This window comes from Leptonychotes weddellii, chromosome 3, assembly GCF_054177405.1.
Source record: "Leptonychotes weddellii isolate Sample4059 chromosome 3, ASM5417740v2, whole genome shotgun sequence".
Lineage (NCBI taxonomy): Eukaryota > Metazoa > Chordata > Mammalia > Carnivora > Phocidae > Leptonychotes > Leptonychotes weddellii.
Window position 1 is genome coordinate 119910083 of NC_138371.1, and position 17144 is coordinate 119927226.

At 40.4% G+C, this 17144-nt stretch overlaps 1 protein-coding gene across 1 annotated transcript in view; it reads right to left on the minus strand.

The window, feature by feature from the left end:
* WDFY2 (WD repeat and FYVE domain containing 2) overlaps positions 1–17144 on the minus strand; it is a 175729-nt gene that overhangs the window by 103623 nt on the left and 54962 nt on the right. The gene's annotated exons all lie outside the window — the stretch shown is intronic.

Here is a 17144-nt window from a genome sequence, read left to right on the forward strand (position 1 = left end):
CTCACCAACCAGAAAGGCCCCACCATGAGTTACACTAGCCATGACATCATCTGCACAGGCCAGCAAGGCAAACACATCTAGAAGGTAATGGAACATTCTTCCAGAGGCCAAAGGAGGTAGCAGAAATCAAACCAAGGGAAACAAGCAGTTCCCCACTGGTGGGAGATGATATAGGCCACATCCCTCACCCCAAACACTTAAATCATCCAGGGTAAAAAGCAGACAAAGACTGAGTATCTTTATCTCACACTATTTAAGTCATTGTACTAGACTAAGTTTTAAATTGTATTGGATTTTTCCCCTAGTTAATCAATGGGTCTCCTCCGGTATGGAGTAGAAAGAGAAAAACTAGACTAACTACAGATACAATAAAGAAATGCCATTTTCTCCGCACAGCTGCAAGAAAGAGAAAAACTAGACTAACTACAGATACAGTAAAGAAATGCCATTTTCTCCGCACAGCCGCAAGATAAAATGTAGTGATATACAGTGATGAAACTACATATACATGCAAAAATTTCATCTTCTTGTTCAACTATCCTAATTTATGAGAGGGACAGATGTAATGGCAAATAATCTGTAAAAAGTAATTCCATACATACACCATTTATATCCATAGCAGCTTCACTTAAACAATTTTTTTTTAATATGCTAGTACGACATTTTAATATTGACACTGTTACCTCAACAAAAATAAATACAGGTGACATCACAGAAAATGGCACAGTAGGAAGCTCCAGGAATCAGGCCCTACACCAAAACAGCTACTGAGCTGGCAAGAACTGTCAGAATCACTATTTCAGAACTCTAAAGTCTAGTTAGGCACTTGCAGCATCTAAAAATCACAAGTATGTGGAAATTAAACAACATAACCTTAAACAACCAAGGGATCAAAGAAGAATCACTAGGAAAATCAGAAGATATTCTGAAATGAATGAAAATGAAAACAGACATAATAAAACCAATGAGGGGCGGTGAAAGCAGTACTCAGAGGGTAATGGGTAGTAAATGCCTATATTAAAACAGAAGAAAGATCTCCAATCAACAACCTTGCTTTACACAACCTTGATTTACATACAGAAAATCCCAATGAATCCACAAAAGGACTATGAGAGCTAATAAACAAATTAAGCAAAATTGCATGGTACAAGATCAATACACAAAAATCAGTTGTGTTTCTATATACCAGCAACAAGAATTGTGAAAAGAAAATTAAGAGAACAATTCCACTTAGAACAGCATCCAAAAGAATAAAACCCCCAGGAATATATTTAACCAAGGAAGTGAAGGCCTTGCACAGTGACAACTACAAACATTGCTGAAAGAAATCAAAGAAGATACAATGGGAAGATAAATGGGAAGGCATCCCATGTTCATCAACTGGAAGACTGGATATTAATATGACAATACCCCCCAAAGCAATCTACAGACTGAATGCAATTCCTATCAAAATTCCGACTTTTATTGCAGACATGGAAACATCAATCTTCAAATGTACATGGAATTGCAAAAAGCCCCAAATAGCCACAACAATACTGGAAAGAAAAACAAAGTTGGAGGCCTCCCACTTCCTTATTTCAGAACTTACTACAAAACTTCAGTAATCAAAACAGCATAGTATTATTAGCAGAAGGTTAGATTGGGATCAACAGAGTGAAGGAGAGAGTCCAGGGATAGGCGCAAACATCTATGGACCATACATTTTTGACTAGGGTGCCAGGATACTTAAAACGGGAAAAGAACAGTCTCTTCAATAAATGGTGCTAGGACAACTAGATAAACACACTCAGAGAAATGAAGTTGGACCTCAACTTCACATACAAAAACTAAGGATAGATCAATGACCTAAATATTGCAGCTAAAACTAAAACTATTAAAGGAGAACACAGAGGCAAATTTTCATGACCCTGCCTTCAACAATGGATTCTTGAATTAGACGCCACAGCCTGAGCACAAAAAAATAAATAAATTAGACCTCTTAAAAATTCAGAACTTTTGTGCAACAAGGGACATCATCAAGAGAGTGGGAGGACAATCTACAGAATGGGAGAAGATGTTTGCAAATCATATAGATGATGGAGATTTGGTGCCCATTCTATGTAAGAAACTTGCAACTCAACAACAACAAAATGACAAACAACCCAATTAAAGGATGGACAAAGGACTTTAGTAATTTTAGACATTTTCCCAAAGATTAACAAGTGGCCAACAAACACATGAAAAGATGTTCAACATCACTGGTCAATAGGAAATGCAAATCAAAACCATAGTAAGATACCATTTCCCACTCACTATGAAGGCTAGAATAATTTTTTTATGGAAGTAAGTGTTCTAGAGGCTGTAGTGAAATAGGAACCCTCGTACATTGCTGGTAGGAATGTAAAATGATGCAGCCATTGTTGAAAATCGTTTGGCAGTTCCTCAAAAAAACAGTAAACCATATGACCCACAATTCTACTCCTAGGTATGTGCTCAAAAGAATTGAAAACAGGTATGCAAACAAATATGTGTTCATGTATGTTCATAACAGCACAATTCTTGCCATATGCAACAACATGGATGGATTGAGAGGATAATGCTAGGTGAAGTAAGTCAGTCAGAGAGACAAATATCATATGATTTCACTCATATGTGGAATTCAAGAAGTAACAGACTCTTAAAGATAGAGAACAAACTGGTAGTTGCCAGAGGGGAGGTGGGTGGGGGATGGGTGAAATAGGTAAAGGGGATTAAGAGTACACTTAATCATGATGAGCACTGAGTAATGTACAAAAGTGTTGAATCACTACACTGGGCACCTGAAACTAATATAACACTGTATGTTAACTACACTGGAATTTAAAAAATTAATTTTTTTAAAAAGAAAAAAATAAGCACAATTCACAATGGCCAATAGGTACAAACAACCCAAATGTCTATCAGCAGATGAATGGATAAACAAATTGTATATATAATATAATATTACCAGCTATGAAAAGGAGTGAAGTATTGATACATCTTAAACTTGTATGAACCTCGGGGCGCCTGACTGGCTCAGTCGGTTAAGCGTCTGCCTTCGGCTCAGGTCATGATCCCAGGGTCCTGGGATCGAGCCCCGCATCGGGCTCCCTGCTCTGTGGGAAGCCTGCTTCTCCCTCTCCCACTTCCCCGCTTGTGTTCCCTCTCTCTCTGTGTCTCTCTGTCGAATGAATAAATAAAATCTTTAAAAAAAAAAAAAAAAAACTTGTATGAACCTCAAAAACTACACTAAGTAAAAGCAGCCAGACAAAAAAGGTCACATATTGTTTAATTTTTTTAAATGAAATGTCCAAAATAGACAAATCCATAGGGACAGAAAGATTAGAAGTTGTCAGGGGATGAGAGTGGGGGCACAAGGGGAGTAATTACTCAGTGGGTAATGGTGTGTTCTTCTGGGGTGATGACAAAGTTTTGAAACTAAAGATAGCTGGTGGGTACACTGCACTGTGCATGCACTAAATGCCACTGAATTGTACATTTTAAAGTGGTTTGCTATATGTTATGTGAATTTCACCACAATAAACATTTAAGAAGAACAAGCAATACAGACTCTGCCTGGAATTGAGGCAACCACCTTCGATCATGAGACAACAAGCTTGAGGACAGAAGTGGACATGCTGAGGTCCACAGGGTTGAAGGAAGAAAGGGCCTGGCCTCAATAATGCCCCTGTTCCACCAACTCTTTAGAATAACTGTAGACTTGTTTGTGAGATGATTTCCTTTATTTTTACCCAAAATCACTCTTAGACGGATTTTGTTACCAGGATCCGAATACATGTTAATGGAGAGAGAAGATGATGGAAAGGAACATCTTTCTTTAGGTTTGGGGTTTGTCCAACTACATGATAGTGCGGTCATTCAGAGATGAGGAACAATGGAAAAGGTCAGGACGTGGGGTGAGAATCATGAGCTCAATTTTGAACATTTAAATCAGAGGTGTCTTTGAGTTAGCCAAGAGTTCCTAGTTAGTGAAAAAGGAGAATTATAATTAGAACCTATGGCAGAAAGTTGTTGTGAAGATTAAACGTAAGGTTCTTTTTTTTTTCAAAGATTTATTTATTATTTTAGAGAGAGAACGAGAGATCGTGCACATGGGGGGGGGGGTGCAGGGGGAGAGAGGGAGAGAATCTCAAGCAGACTCCCCGATGAGTGTGGAGCCCGACATGGGGCTCGATCTCATGACCCTGAGGTCATGACCTAAGTCAAAATCAAGAGTCAGACGCTCAACCCCGACTGAGCCACCTGGGCGCCCTTAAATGTAAGGTACTTGACATACGGCAAGCATTCAGTAATTGCCAACAATTATTATTATTGTCATTATTATCACTATTTTTTTAAAAAAAACATATGAATCTACCATAGCTTGGGAGAGTTCAAGATCCAAAGCCTTTCTGGCTTTGCCAACATACCGAACATTTGAATCCTTGATGTAAGGGACTTTCTCCTCAACTTACAAAGATGTCCTGTTCCTTTATCTATTCCTTTTACATGTACTGAGTATCTGCTATGTGCCAGACATTGTGCAGGAGCTCCACGTGGACAGACAAGTAAACATCATTACAACTGTGAACGATAAGGGCTATGAGGTATTTGGAATCCACGTAAGGCAATGTCGGAAAGGTATGTAATCCACATGGAAAAGGGTGGCAGGCTCGGCGGGGGGATGGCATTATCTATTACTCCATTTACTTCCTTCATTGCACTGGCCACAATCTGTCATTTGATTTACCCACTGGTAAATGTGTTTATTATCTGAAAAATAAAAATAAGAAAACAGCATGATGACAAAGAACATTCTTTTCTTCTAGCCAGAGGCTGCCAGAGTGTATGGCACATGGCAAATACATGGTAAATATGTGCTGGATGAATGAAAATAGGTTAGTCCAAGGCGGCAGAGACTGCTGGTTGTCTACGCTAGATCCATTCTCCTCTTCTTCCTTAGCAGATGTTACAGTGACCTGAGAAGGAGGGGCAGAGCACAAAGGCCAATAAATAGAAGACAACAGACCGCAAGCTAGACAGGACACTTGGCAGAGGTCATTTGCTATGGATACTACTATACTCAAACAAAAAAGAAGTCGGGCTTTTCAGGGGACTGTTTGCCCACAAAATTCCAAACGTGGCCTCCCAACAATCCCAACAATTATTAATCTCATGTCACCGATGAGGGCTCTGAAGCACAGAGAGCCCCCGGGTGACACAGAACCACCATCTGAACCCACACCGTGTCTAGCCTCCAAGGCTGCTCCTCTCAACCACCACACTATGCAAAACTCTTCCCACTACGGGAGGGACAGGAAGGCAGGAGAACAGAGCAAGTTGCATTTCCAACGTACTGAGTTTAAAATAGCTATAGATGTGGACCAGCTTCTTCTGTGAAGATTAGAGCTGAAGGGAGCACCTAAGCCAGGCGCACCCAGACTGTAACACTACCATGACGTTAGTGCAATCGATGCTCCTGGTCTTGCAGATGCATAAATTATAAGGGTATATAGATACGTATCTATGTATGTATGTACATATAAACATTTGAGTAACAGTGATTCTAAAAATTCCAGTAAAAAAGGCACGTAACAATACAGCTGTTTTAAGATTTTTTTTAAATAGCTGTATGGGTTAAAAGGGTGGCAGGTTAATATTAGTTTTAAATTTAAAAATAGTGACAAGCCTTTTTACAGAAACAACAGCCCCCAAAACATTCTGCGTATACATATATTCCTTACACTAGCTCTATGAAACAGAAATCATCCTTTACAGGTGAGAAGGCCCAGAGAATTTAAACAATTTGCCTGAACAGATCGATAACCTGCAGTTATTTTAAATTCTGTACTCTCTTCACTAAACATAATGCCTTCCTTATACCAACATGTATTAAGAGCAATTGGTAATTTTACAATTCAAAATAAAATTATATTAAAATATATGTTCCCTTATCTTTAGAGATGTATTAACAGTTAAAAAAAAAAAAAAGGGCACTACATCCTAGAGGTCAAAAGTAAAATTTGGATAGCTAGGAATTTCCTAGATGAATGTAAATTCCACTATACAAAGCCTGTAAGTATTAATTATTTTGCAAATTATATTTTTAAAGCAACACAAAACGTTTTTAATAGTGAGTGAAAAACTTTTTTCCTTGGAAAAAAATTCAAAAAAACCAGCTGTGATTAAGAGTCATGGTTAAGCCAGTAGAGGTCAGTGTATTGGAGAAAAATGCGTGCCCCTCCTGAAAAGCAGAGAAATTGCATTCACCCCACACAAAGCCCTGGGCTCACAGGAACCCGACAGAGCCACACACCTTGCACCGTCCACCTTACCGGGTCCTGTCTTTTTCTCCCCTCCTAACCCTCTCCCCCAAGCTCTCACCAAAGGCAGAAACAGACACTGGGGACAGTTGGGATAAAGAAGCAATTCTCGTCTCAAAAATAATATGACAAGATATCCCCGGGGGCCTCAGTCAGTTTAGCAGCTGGGCTATTTTGAAAACAGCATCATCTTATTCTATATTGGACACAATTCACCACATTTCAACAGGTAAACATTACTTTCAAATATTGGCCTTAAATATTATTCCTTAAACCTAAAAGAGTTTTTCTTTTTCTTTTCATTTTTAAGGTGAAAACAGATGTTGGATGAATTGTAGTATTTATCAACACTCCACCATGATCAGCACGAGTTGGCTCCTTGACTGAGCTCTAAATACCATCAGAGAAGGAATCACATTTTCTCATACTCGGCGTCTGCCCAGGGCCAAGCTCCATGCCAGGTCCAAAAAGTGGTACTCATCATTTCCAACAGGTCAAGAGGATCAGTCAAAAGTTCCTCCCCACAGCCACCCACCCCCAACCTGTCCACTGCCAGGAAATTCTCTGATCACATCTGCAGAGACCTTGTGCAGAATGGCAGCAAAGAAGCTGATCTGAAACCAAGAAATCTGTACACTGTGCTGGGGGATGATGGGGAGGGAACTGTAAATTCTTCATTCTATAGCTCCAGGGTCTACCAGTACCCTAAAGAAATGAAAAATGGAAGGGCATTCCGATCCTGCCTCCCATCCCACTCCAACTCCCTCCAAAGAATGGAATCCACTGCCTGCCTCCACTACAACCTTAACCAGCATAGGTGTGACCTCCTCCCAGGCAGCCCTCCCCAGGAGCCCCCCAGTAGCCAATGTGATCAAACTTTCAATCCAGCAAGGGAGTCAAATGCTCCCTTCATGAGATCCCCAAATTTTAGTCTGTACCTGACTTTCTTGTTTTGAAGTGTGCTAAATACACACAAGCTGGCAACAGAGTTTAGTAACCCAGAGTTGCTGAACTGTGTGTGTGTGACACACAGACACACGGACGGGGACACACACACACACACACACACGGCCAAGCACCAGACCAGGCCCACTCCCACCCCCATCGTATCCAGGAAAAATATGCCCTTTGTTCTAAATTCTAGCAGTCTTTGAGAATCCACTTAATATAGATGGAGGCAATGAACTGCAGGGACTGGAACAACTTGGATTTTCCAAGACCATTCAAATCTCAAAGTTCGGGGTTCTGCCCCATTGCCTCACAAGCACGTTTATGTTCATTCAATCACTGACCTGTTGATCACTGATCCACTCATAAACATTTACTAAACACCTACTAGGCACTTGTATGGGAAACGCACTGGAAGCACAAACACAAACAAGTGCCACCTCTGTTCTCCAAAACGCACCACCCACTGCATGCGGCAGGTGGCAAGGCATTACAACCCAGCCACGTAAGAGCTTGGGTAGGAGAAGCCCATGCTGTTCAAGAAACACGGGGGGCATCTAACTCTGAAATGCAGCCTGGGTTAGATGTTAGGGAAAGCGTGCCAGAGATGATGGTGTCTGAAATGCAGGAGGGGGCAGCAGCTACCCGAGGAAGGAGGCCGGGGGTGGGAGTGTGCTCCTGGAGCACAAGGAGGCATGGGGGCAGGAAGGGGCAAGGTGGGAGTAAGGAGACACCAGCTGGACAGCGGAGCAGGCGGGAGGGCACACAGGGCTCTGTAGGCCATGCTGACAAGGCTCGGTTTTACTCTGAGGACAACGGGGAGCGACTGAAGGCCAAGCAGCCAGTCACAAAATCACAATTTATTTGTTTGTTTGGGGAAGCCTGGAAGAAGCCTGCTTACCCTGAAGCAACCAGTTTGGTTAGCCGGTAAACCAGGCAAAAAAGGATGTGGCTCGGGACAAGAGAAGAAGGCAGACGTTAGAGCACTTAGGAGGTGGAAGCATCCGGACTCGGGGGCTGACTGGGGGTGGGGAGCTGCATGAATGGTAGTCCCATTCACCAGGAAGTGACTTTTGTAGAAGGCAATGCTGACTTGATCTTGAACTTGCTGCATGTGGGGATGCTCCAGTTAGGACTGTCAAGAAGTGAACTGCCTGCCTACTTGGGAGTCCATGGGCGTCTCGAGACCTGAGCTGAAGATGAAGATTTGCGAAGTTACCCACACATAAGCAGTAGCTAAGCCACTGGTAAGTAAGAAGAACAAAGAAGACCAAAGACGAACCCCAGAATAACACCAACAGTTAAGGGGTGCAGCACGCAGAAGATCCGCAACGACTTGGGTGTGGGCCGCCAAGGATGTAGAACAAACAGCCTTCACTTCTCAGACACAGCACGTGTCCTCATTTTGGGTCCAGAAAATAAGGTCATTATAAACATACCTAAGAACTGAACCAAATTCACAGTGAAAACGTGCCCATAATAAAAAACTATCTATATAGGTCACTTTTCTGAGAGAAGAGGGAAGATTGGGGGTGGTGACAAACAGTATACCACAGGTTGCTAAGCTACTGAATAAAATAAGACGAGGCGTCTACCCATGTTGAAATTCAGGCTTTTAAAAATGTGCCCTAGAATGATGCAACCTTCATTAGTTACCATAGCAATGAGCTTCATTTCCCAGGGGACAATTGTTATTTTTGCCACCACTGAAGTAACTTGGGGGGGCAGGGGGTGGGGTGGGGGAGAGTAGTGATACTGACTGTGTTTTCAAGACCCTGAATTTTCAGGGAATACTTTTCTAATAGATCACACATTGCAACCTCAATACAAACAGAAGGCAGCCCCTAGCGATCAGCAGATGAACAGAAAAACTTGAAGCAATGGGATGGCAGTCAATAACTTTTTGTAGTTTTTAGAGCGACTTGTGTAAAGGGGGAAAAATGCCTCTAATGCAAATAATGTTGCAGAAATTCTTGGAAAACATACCTAAAAGATTTTTTAAAGCCATTTTCCTATGATTATTTATAATAAAAACAGACTACCCGATCCTCATTATATGCATTCAGATCACATATAGTGAATAAACTAAACCCAATCGTCTACAAAACACTGTGCATCTCTGTATGGAGGGTTTCTCCACAGCTAGACAGACTGCTGTGTGGAGTGAATTAAGGCAACCAGGGGTTTGAGACAGAGGAGCTCAAGCTGGGCGCTGTCCAGCTTCTCGACCACCCCGCCAGGCAGCTCGATGCCAAGCATAACCACCCACTACATCAGACCTAAACAACGGTACTGAATCACAGACACCTGGATTTTCTTTCCCATAGCCGTAGCAACCTAGCAATCTGTGGCTGAAGAATAGCCATGGCTGGTTTATATTTCAAAACCTGGAGCTTTTAATGGCATTCCTGCCTGAAAAACAGTAACAGCCATTCTGGTCATTTGCAGTCACGTGCTACAGAGACATGCTTATTACAGCCAACACCAGACAGTATTTTAACCAGCTGGGTCCCTTCTCTCAAGCCAAAGGTCATATAAGCCTTCACAATTTAGAATTTTAAACATCACAATCAAGTGGCAGTCTCTTCATTGTTTTTTAAAATCTACAAAGTGAAGTTAAATGGACCCATACGGCAGGTGAGAAATCACGAACACACAAAATACATGGAATGACTGACTTTGTCAATCAGTAGTAAGGGCCTCAAGAGAAAGAAGCCCCCATAAGGTCTTAATTCTGTGTGGTTTCATTACTATTAAGCACTACTCTGGGTCTGCAATTAGTTTCCTAGCATTCTAGCTTTGCTTTGTTTGTTTTCTTGGTTAAACTTTGTGGCTAATGTTTAAGCACAGCTTCCTGTCTTTGCATAGCTGGGGGTTTTAGGATTCCCAGACTAACCTCCCTCTCAGCCCTCACCGCTGTTACCTGCAGATCGGCTCTCTCGTATTAGCATAACTCCCCTGGCAAGCCTACCAGACTCCTGGGCAGAATGAAGCTCCAGAATCACTTTGTATCTTGCCAATGTCAGGACAGTCACATTGCCTGTCAATGCTGGCTAGCAAGTCCATAAATCCCTTGAGAACTTCAAAAAAAATTTTTATTTTTGAATATTTTTACCTTTGATTTTTAAAAATACCTATAAATACTTTTACTTCAAATATATATAGTACTTAGCCCAAAGAAGGTGCTTGGAAAAGGTCGTATAAATACATAAAAGGAAAAAGAACAGGAAATAGAAGAGGAAAAAAAAAATGAACACATTCCCAGTGCAATGGTGAAGAGTAACCCATAGGGCAGCCCTAGGAATGCACCACATCAGAGAGGCTGGATGGGTTCCTGGATATTAGCATTAGCAGTGCCATCTGCTTCTCAGCCAGAGTCCCTCACAGGCAAAAGAAACAGGAGTACCAGCCTTGAACTGTCAGTCTGAGCAATTCAACAATATGAGAACGGTCATCAATATCACCCACTAGGAGGAATATGGATGGGATCGCTAGAGGAACGATGTAGATTTAAATATTGGTTTTGCCTCTATACACGGCGGTGGGGGGGGTGGTATCTGTTGTCAACCTCCTCACCGCTATAGTCCTACAGCCTGCTACAGTGGCAGGCAGGTGATAAATGCTCAACAGGGACTTAATGAAATAGTAAACTGAAAGAGCAGTGATTCGGAGGATGCCCGTGGCTGCCACTGTTCTGAATCTGAAAAGAGATGAACTGCTCCCTTCCAGGGCAGCCACATGTAGCAACATGGCCAAGAATCTTGTTACATCTTAAAAAACAAAGCAGAGCTGGGAGGAGGGGCAAATGGAGAGTTACTGTTTAATGGGTATGGAGTTTCCATTTGGGAAACGGAGAGTAGGGATGGTTGCACAACAGTGCGAATGTACTTCATGTCACTGAACCGCACCCCTAAAAATGGTTCAAATGGTAAACTTTGTTAGGTCTATTTTACCACATTAAAAAAACTTTTTTCGTTTTTAAAAAAGAAACAGGTTCTCTATCTCTCTGAAAGTGTAACCTTCCTAGAGTTGCCAAAGATGCAGCCATTAGAGGGCCAGCAAAGGGCATCCTTGGCTGAGAATGTGTAAAGGGAATTCACTTGCCCACTCCAACAGGGTAGGGCAGCAGATTCCCTTCCAGAATCTAAATCCAACTGGGACCTACGGTTTGGAGGAATCAGACTTGGTATGCTATGAAAAAAAGGAATAAAGGACAGTTTCTGAACCATGTGTAAGTGGGTAAGTTTACATAATGAAAGGGGATGTTTTCAAAAGATTACGTTGGCAGTAGCAAACAACTTGGATTAGACAAGAGAAAAAGTAAAAGCTATAAGACCAGTTGAGCGCCTGCTCTAGTGATCAACATGTTGTAATAGAGTAGTGGCAGGGGAATACGGAGGAAGAACCATGTCCTAGAACCGTCTCTAAGAAGAAATCACAGGATGGAGAAAGAGCCAAAGCCGGCTACAACATTTCCAGTCTAGAGAGCCACACAGCTGATGAAGGCAGACTGTGACAGAGTTACTACCCATATATGAAAAACAAGGAAAAACCTCACAAAGTCAACTCACTTTTCCAGAAAGAGAAGCTGGAAAATCTCATTGATTTTCGGCAGTGTGAAAGAATAGACACTGAAAGACCTTCTGAATTAAAGCAATTAAATGCTGGCTTCAGTTTAGTAGAATCTGGTCTTCTTTTTGTTGCTGTTATTTGAAAACTTGTTTGAAAGTGAGGGATCTGCAGATCCCCAAAACTCTAATAAGGGAGTTCTGAGCAATTTTTTAACTATTACCCTTTTAACCTTAAGAGTTTCTGTTGGACCCTGTAGATCTTAAGTATCCATTTTAATGTCACACTGGGCATGGGCTATAGGAGAAAAGGTCTAGAGCCTAACCAACATGGGGAATCTAATGAGAAACCTTATTTAAGCCAGGATTCCAAAGGCTACACCCTGGGTGCAAAAGTTTGTAAGAAATATATCCCACCCCCCATGCAGAAATGGGACAGCAAGGAAACTTATCTACATAAAAATAAATCAATCAATAAATCAAGTTGTTCTCCACAAGCTGACCCTCATGAAAGATTTGGTACAAATTTATTCTGCTTTTGTGATCTGAGAACCCTCTAATGGAGAAATTAATTTTAAGTGGTCCTAGGTTTATCATGTACTCAGGCAACCAAAGAAACAAAAGCAAACCCAGTCTTATGGAGCAACTCAACTTCAAGGAGACCTTAAAAAATTCCCCAGATGAAGTTCTAAGGGAAATGAGTGGATCCAGTTTTTAAAAATGACAAAACCCACCTGGAAACTAGGTATGAGAGTGAGAGCCAGCAAAAATTAAAGAGCAAAAAGGGACCGACCGACAAAGACTTCAGATACTAAAATCAGAAACAGAATATAAAATAACTACATTTAATGTGTTTCAAGAATAAAAGAGGTTGAAAATAAATAGACAGTAAGTGGACTGAAAATAAAACAAATAGAACTTCTGAAAATGAAAAATATAATATTAGTGAAATAAAAATTTCAATGGACAAATGGAACAGATTAGATACAATCAAAGAGGGGATTTATAAACTAAAAGATAAATGAAAAACACTCTACAAGACAATGAAGACAAAGATATGGAATATATTCAAAGTTAAAAAATATGAAAGGGCGCCTGGGTGGCTCAGTCGTTAAGCGTCTGCCTTCGGCTCAGGTCATGATCCCAGGGTCCTGAGATCGAGTCCCACATCAGGCTCCCTGCTCGGCAGGAAGCCTGCTTCTCGCTCTCCCACTCCCCCTGCTTGTGTTCCTGCTCTCGCTGTCTCGCTCTCTGTCAAATAAATAAATAAAATCTTTAAAAAAAAAATATATATATATATATGAAAGTCAGAGTGAAAAAGATTAGAATGAAAAGCTCTAAGATATGTATAATTGGAAGGAATAATATAGAGAAGGGGTAAAAGGCAAGAGTTGAGAGATAATGGCTCAGCCTCTGACAGAAATTTTGAAAAATGTCAATTCTAAGATGAAGATAATCGATGGTGGGAAATGAGCCCAGATCAGATCAAAGGTTATCATTTCCTTTCCTTTTTTTTTTTTTAAGATTTTTTATTTACTTGAGAGAGAGAGAGCACAAGCAGGGAGGCAGAGGTAGAAGCAGACTCCCTGCTGAGCAGGTAGAACAATGTGGGGCCCAATCCCAGGACCTCAAGATCATGACCTGAGCCAAAGGCAGACACTTAACTGAGCCACCCAGGCACCTGACAGTTATCATTTCCTTTCCTAGATAACTATCAGACGACGACAATTAACTCAGCTATGCTCCCATTTCCCTGATGTCCTAGAACTTCAGGCAAAGAAAATATTCTCTAAGAATGAATGTGGGCCTTGTTAAAGAAAATAGGAATCCAGTCATATATCATTAGATCATAACTACTTTTTCTTTGTTGTCCATGTTCTCATAAGAAACACGCCATACACGTTTTTCAACACTACCTCTTATATTTCAGTGGTGACTGGAAATTCTCCATGAATAATATGGACTCAAGTTAGGCAAGACATTATTCGGGGAAATAACTTCCACTAATGAATTTAAAGAAAGTAGGGCAGAAAATATAAAATCCATCCATTTGCCTGCCCTCCTCTATTTCTCTTTATCCTTTACAAAACACCCTAAGGTGAGTAAAGCAAAGATATCATCATTCTTAGTGAATGTCTGAAGGTGCTCGGAGTCTAGAGGACTTAAGCCTACTGTTGGGGTGCCTGGGTGGCTCAGTCGGTTAAGCATCTGACTCTTGGTTTTGGCTCAGGTCATGATCTCAGGTTCCTGAGCCCCTGGTCAGCCTCTGTGCTCAGCAGCGGTCTGCTTCTCTCCCTCACCCCTCCCCCTGCTTACATGCTTGCTCTTGCATGCTCTAAAATAATCTTTAAAAAATAATAAAAAATAAAATATCTTTTAAAAAAAATCTTGAGGTCTTAACTCATAACAACTGTATATATAATTGTATGTAACAGAAAGGCATAGCCTCCTTTTAATACAGAGGAATTATGAATAGAGAAATAGTAATGGATATTAATTTCAAGTAGTACTCAACAGTTTTGTCATCCAGTTGGCAATCTGAATTGGTTTACCAGGTCTTCCAGAATCCTTTGTGGATATTAATAAACAGTTCACAAATGAAACACTTTTTATTTCTAGAGAATGGATAACAAACAATTTCTGGGTCTCTAAAATGAATGAACAGCCTAGAAAAAGTCATGCTTTTAAGGTGTTAACAGCTGAGGCAAATTACCTGGCATATATGTCCAAAAGAAATCAATACAAAGTATCAGAATAAACCTGCTAGAACATTTTTAAAGTTCTCATGTTAAATATTCTCAATACATAAATTATAGTAGCACATGTAAGTGATAAGGGAGACAATAGCATATGGGCTGCTTTGAAGTTAGCAGACTGGATGAAAATGTCTATTTTCTGCAGTCCTTAAATATATTTCATTAGGAGATTAAATTCTCCTCACTACTGGAAAACACTAAATGGCATAAACGTATTCAGATTCCATATTAAATAATCTACATTATTTTGAACATCCATCTGCTCTCCCTTATGACAAGAGACAAGTACTGAGTGGAATCATAAAATCATAGAAGCCCTTACAATCTAGCCTATTTTATATAGTAACTAAGACTAATCATATTTCTCACAAATTTTAAATGTATCGGACATGCTTTGTAGTAATACATAGTATAAAACGGGAAAATCAAAAAGAAAATGATACTACATCTTTACTCTGCCAAGTCAAATAAACACAGAACAGTAGCCCTCTATAATTTTGCTCGATCTAAAGTGATGGTTTAGCATGAATGGTTGAAAAATTTCATGTTATGTTGAAAAACCATAGTATACAGATATCCTCTCCTCCTATAATCCACCTCCCTTCCTATGGGTTTTTGAGATACATAATATATACTCATGAATGTTAATAAAGCCCATAAATCAAAATCACATTAACTTTCCTTCCATATCGAACCTCCCCCATAAGCTCCCATAGAATTTCCTTGATGTACCAAAGTACACAGTGTAAAACAGTGTAGATGAACCTATAACAGCAAAATTTCTTTATGTGTTGGTTGAAGAAAAGTCTAGAAAAGTCTAGAAATAATTCATTATATCTTGACCTCCCTTGGAAAACATGCTGAAATTTAAGCCATACCAACAGAAAAGCTTACACGCTAACTCATTAAATGCAGAGAACCCAGAGAAAGAGAATCTTGTTTATTAGTCAACTCTCATTTGTATTTTTGTCAGAGAAGTCAGATAAAGGTAACAGTAGATACGAAATTATTTTCTAATATTATTTTAAGAATTCATTAACTTCCAAAAAGATTCTGAAATTCATAAGAATTTCCTAAGAATTGGGGCATCTGGGTGGCTCAGTCGTTAAGCATCTGCCTTTGGCTCAGGTCATAGCCCCACATAGGGCTCCCTGCTCAGCGGGAAGCCTGCTTCTCTCTCTCCCTCTCCCACTCCCCTGCTTGTGTTCCCTCTCTCGCTGTGTCTCTCTCTGAAAAAAAAAAAAAAAAGAATTTCCTAAGAATCTTGAGCTAAGGCTGACAAACCACAGAGCCCCTTCACCAGAAGCCATTCTGTAAATCAAGCATGATATGTAAATTATTGCTCTACATAATATGCAGCAGTATTGAGTTAATCCCTGCAAAAATAAACATCCAAAAAGCTTAGCAGTACCCAATATTTTTACTAGCTAGCATTCTCCCAAGTAGTTACATACGTAATAAAATGAATGAAATCAGCATTTTCTGACTCACACAGCGTAGCTTTTCATGAATGGGTACTTAAGTGTGAAGATGGATTAACTCTCTGATCTCATTTTAATGAGTTTCTCTTTGTCTTTGAGGGACTACACTGCACAGATGCTCAATCACTCCACTCCATAGTCATTTAAATCAATCCATTTAAAGAGGTTTGAGAATGGTGCTGACTCATACTTATTTGGACGTACAAAATTCACCAAAACTTAAAGTCAGACAATAATTTAAATAATGTAAAGTTCCCTCTTCTGTCCAATAGATGTTAATTCCTGTCAATTCCACCTCCATAGTGTAAATGAAGTCTGTCCTCACTCTGCTGTATCACATTGCCTTCGTCACACTCACAATGATACCCAAAAAAGCCTCCTACCTGGTCTCCTGCCTCCTATTTCACTCTTCTCTGATCCCTTCCCACCCGTCACTTAAGTCAACTTTCTAAAATGCAAATCCAACTAGGGCTCAACCTTCGAGATGTGGGCATCAAGTCCACCCGCATGGTCTACGAGGTCCTCCAGAATCTGAACCCTATCCGCTCCTCTGGCCCCAGATGCCCAATACTCTACCCAACTACTCTTAGTTCTCTAAGAGTAATGGCCAAACTTGGTTGGATTTCATAGGTCAGGAGAGAAACTAAAACTAAAACTAAAACTAAAAGGGTGGTGAGTTAAACACAGGGTTGTCAGCTTTTGATTTTGCCAAGGAAAAAACATTTCAAACCAAAAAACCCTACAATTTGCTAGCACTTTCACTTTACAAAAAGCGAAGAAGGACGTGATCTGAGAATTCTAAAATCTGAATAAACTTAATTTTAGATATAAAAAACTCATTATATTGTCTTTTTTCTTTTTCACTGCACAGTGGTGAAAATTCTTGCATGAACTTATGCAGTGAGAGCCATGCCCTCCCTCCTCATACCCTTGTGCCCCCTGCACTATGCTGACCCTCTGCTGAAACATTTGTTTCCCCCCCCATCCTCCTTTTTCACCTGCATAACTAGTACTCATCCTTCAACACACACCTTATAGGGCAGTCCTTTTCCGATTTTCCTGTGCATAAGA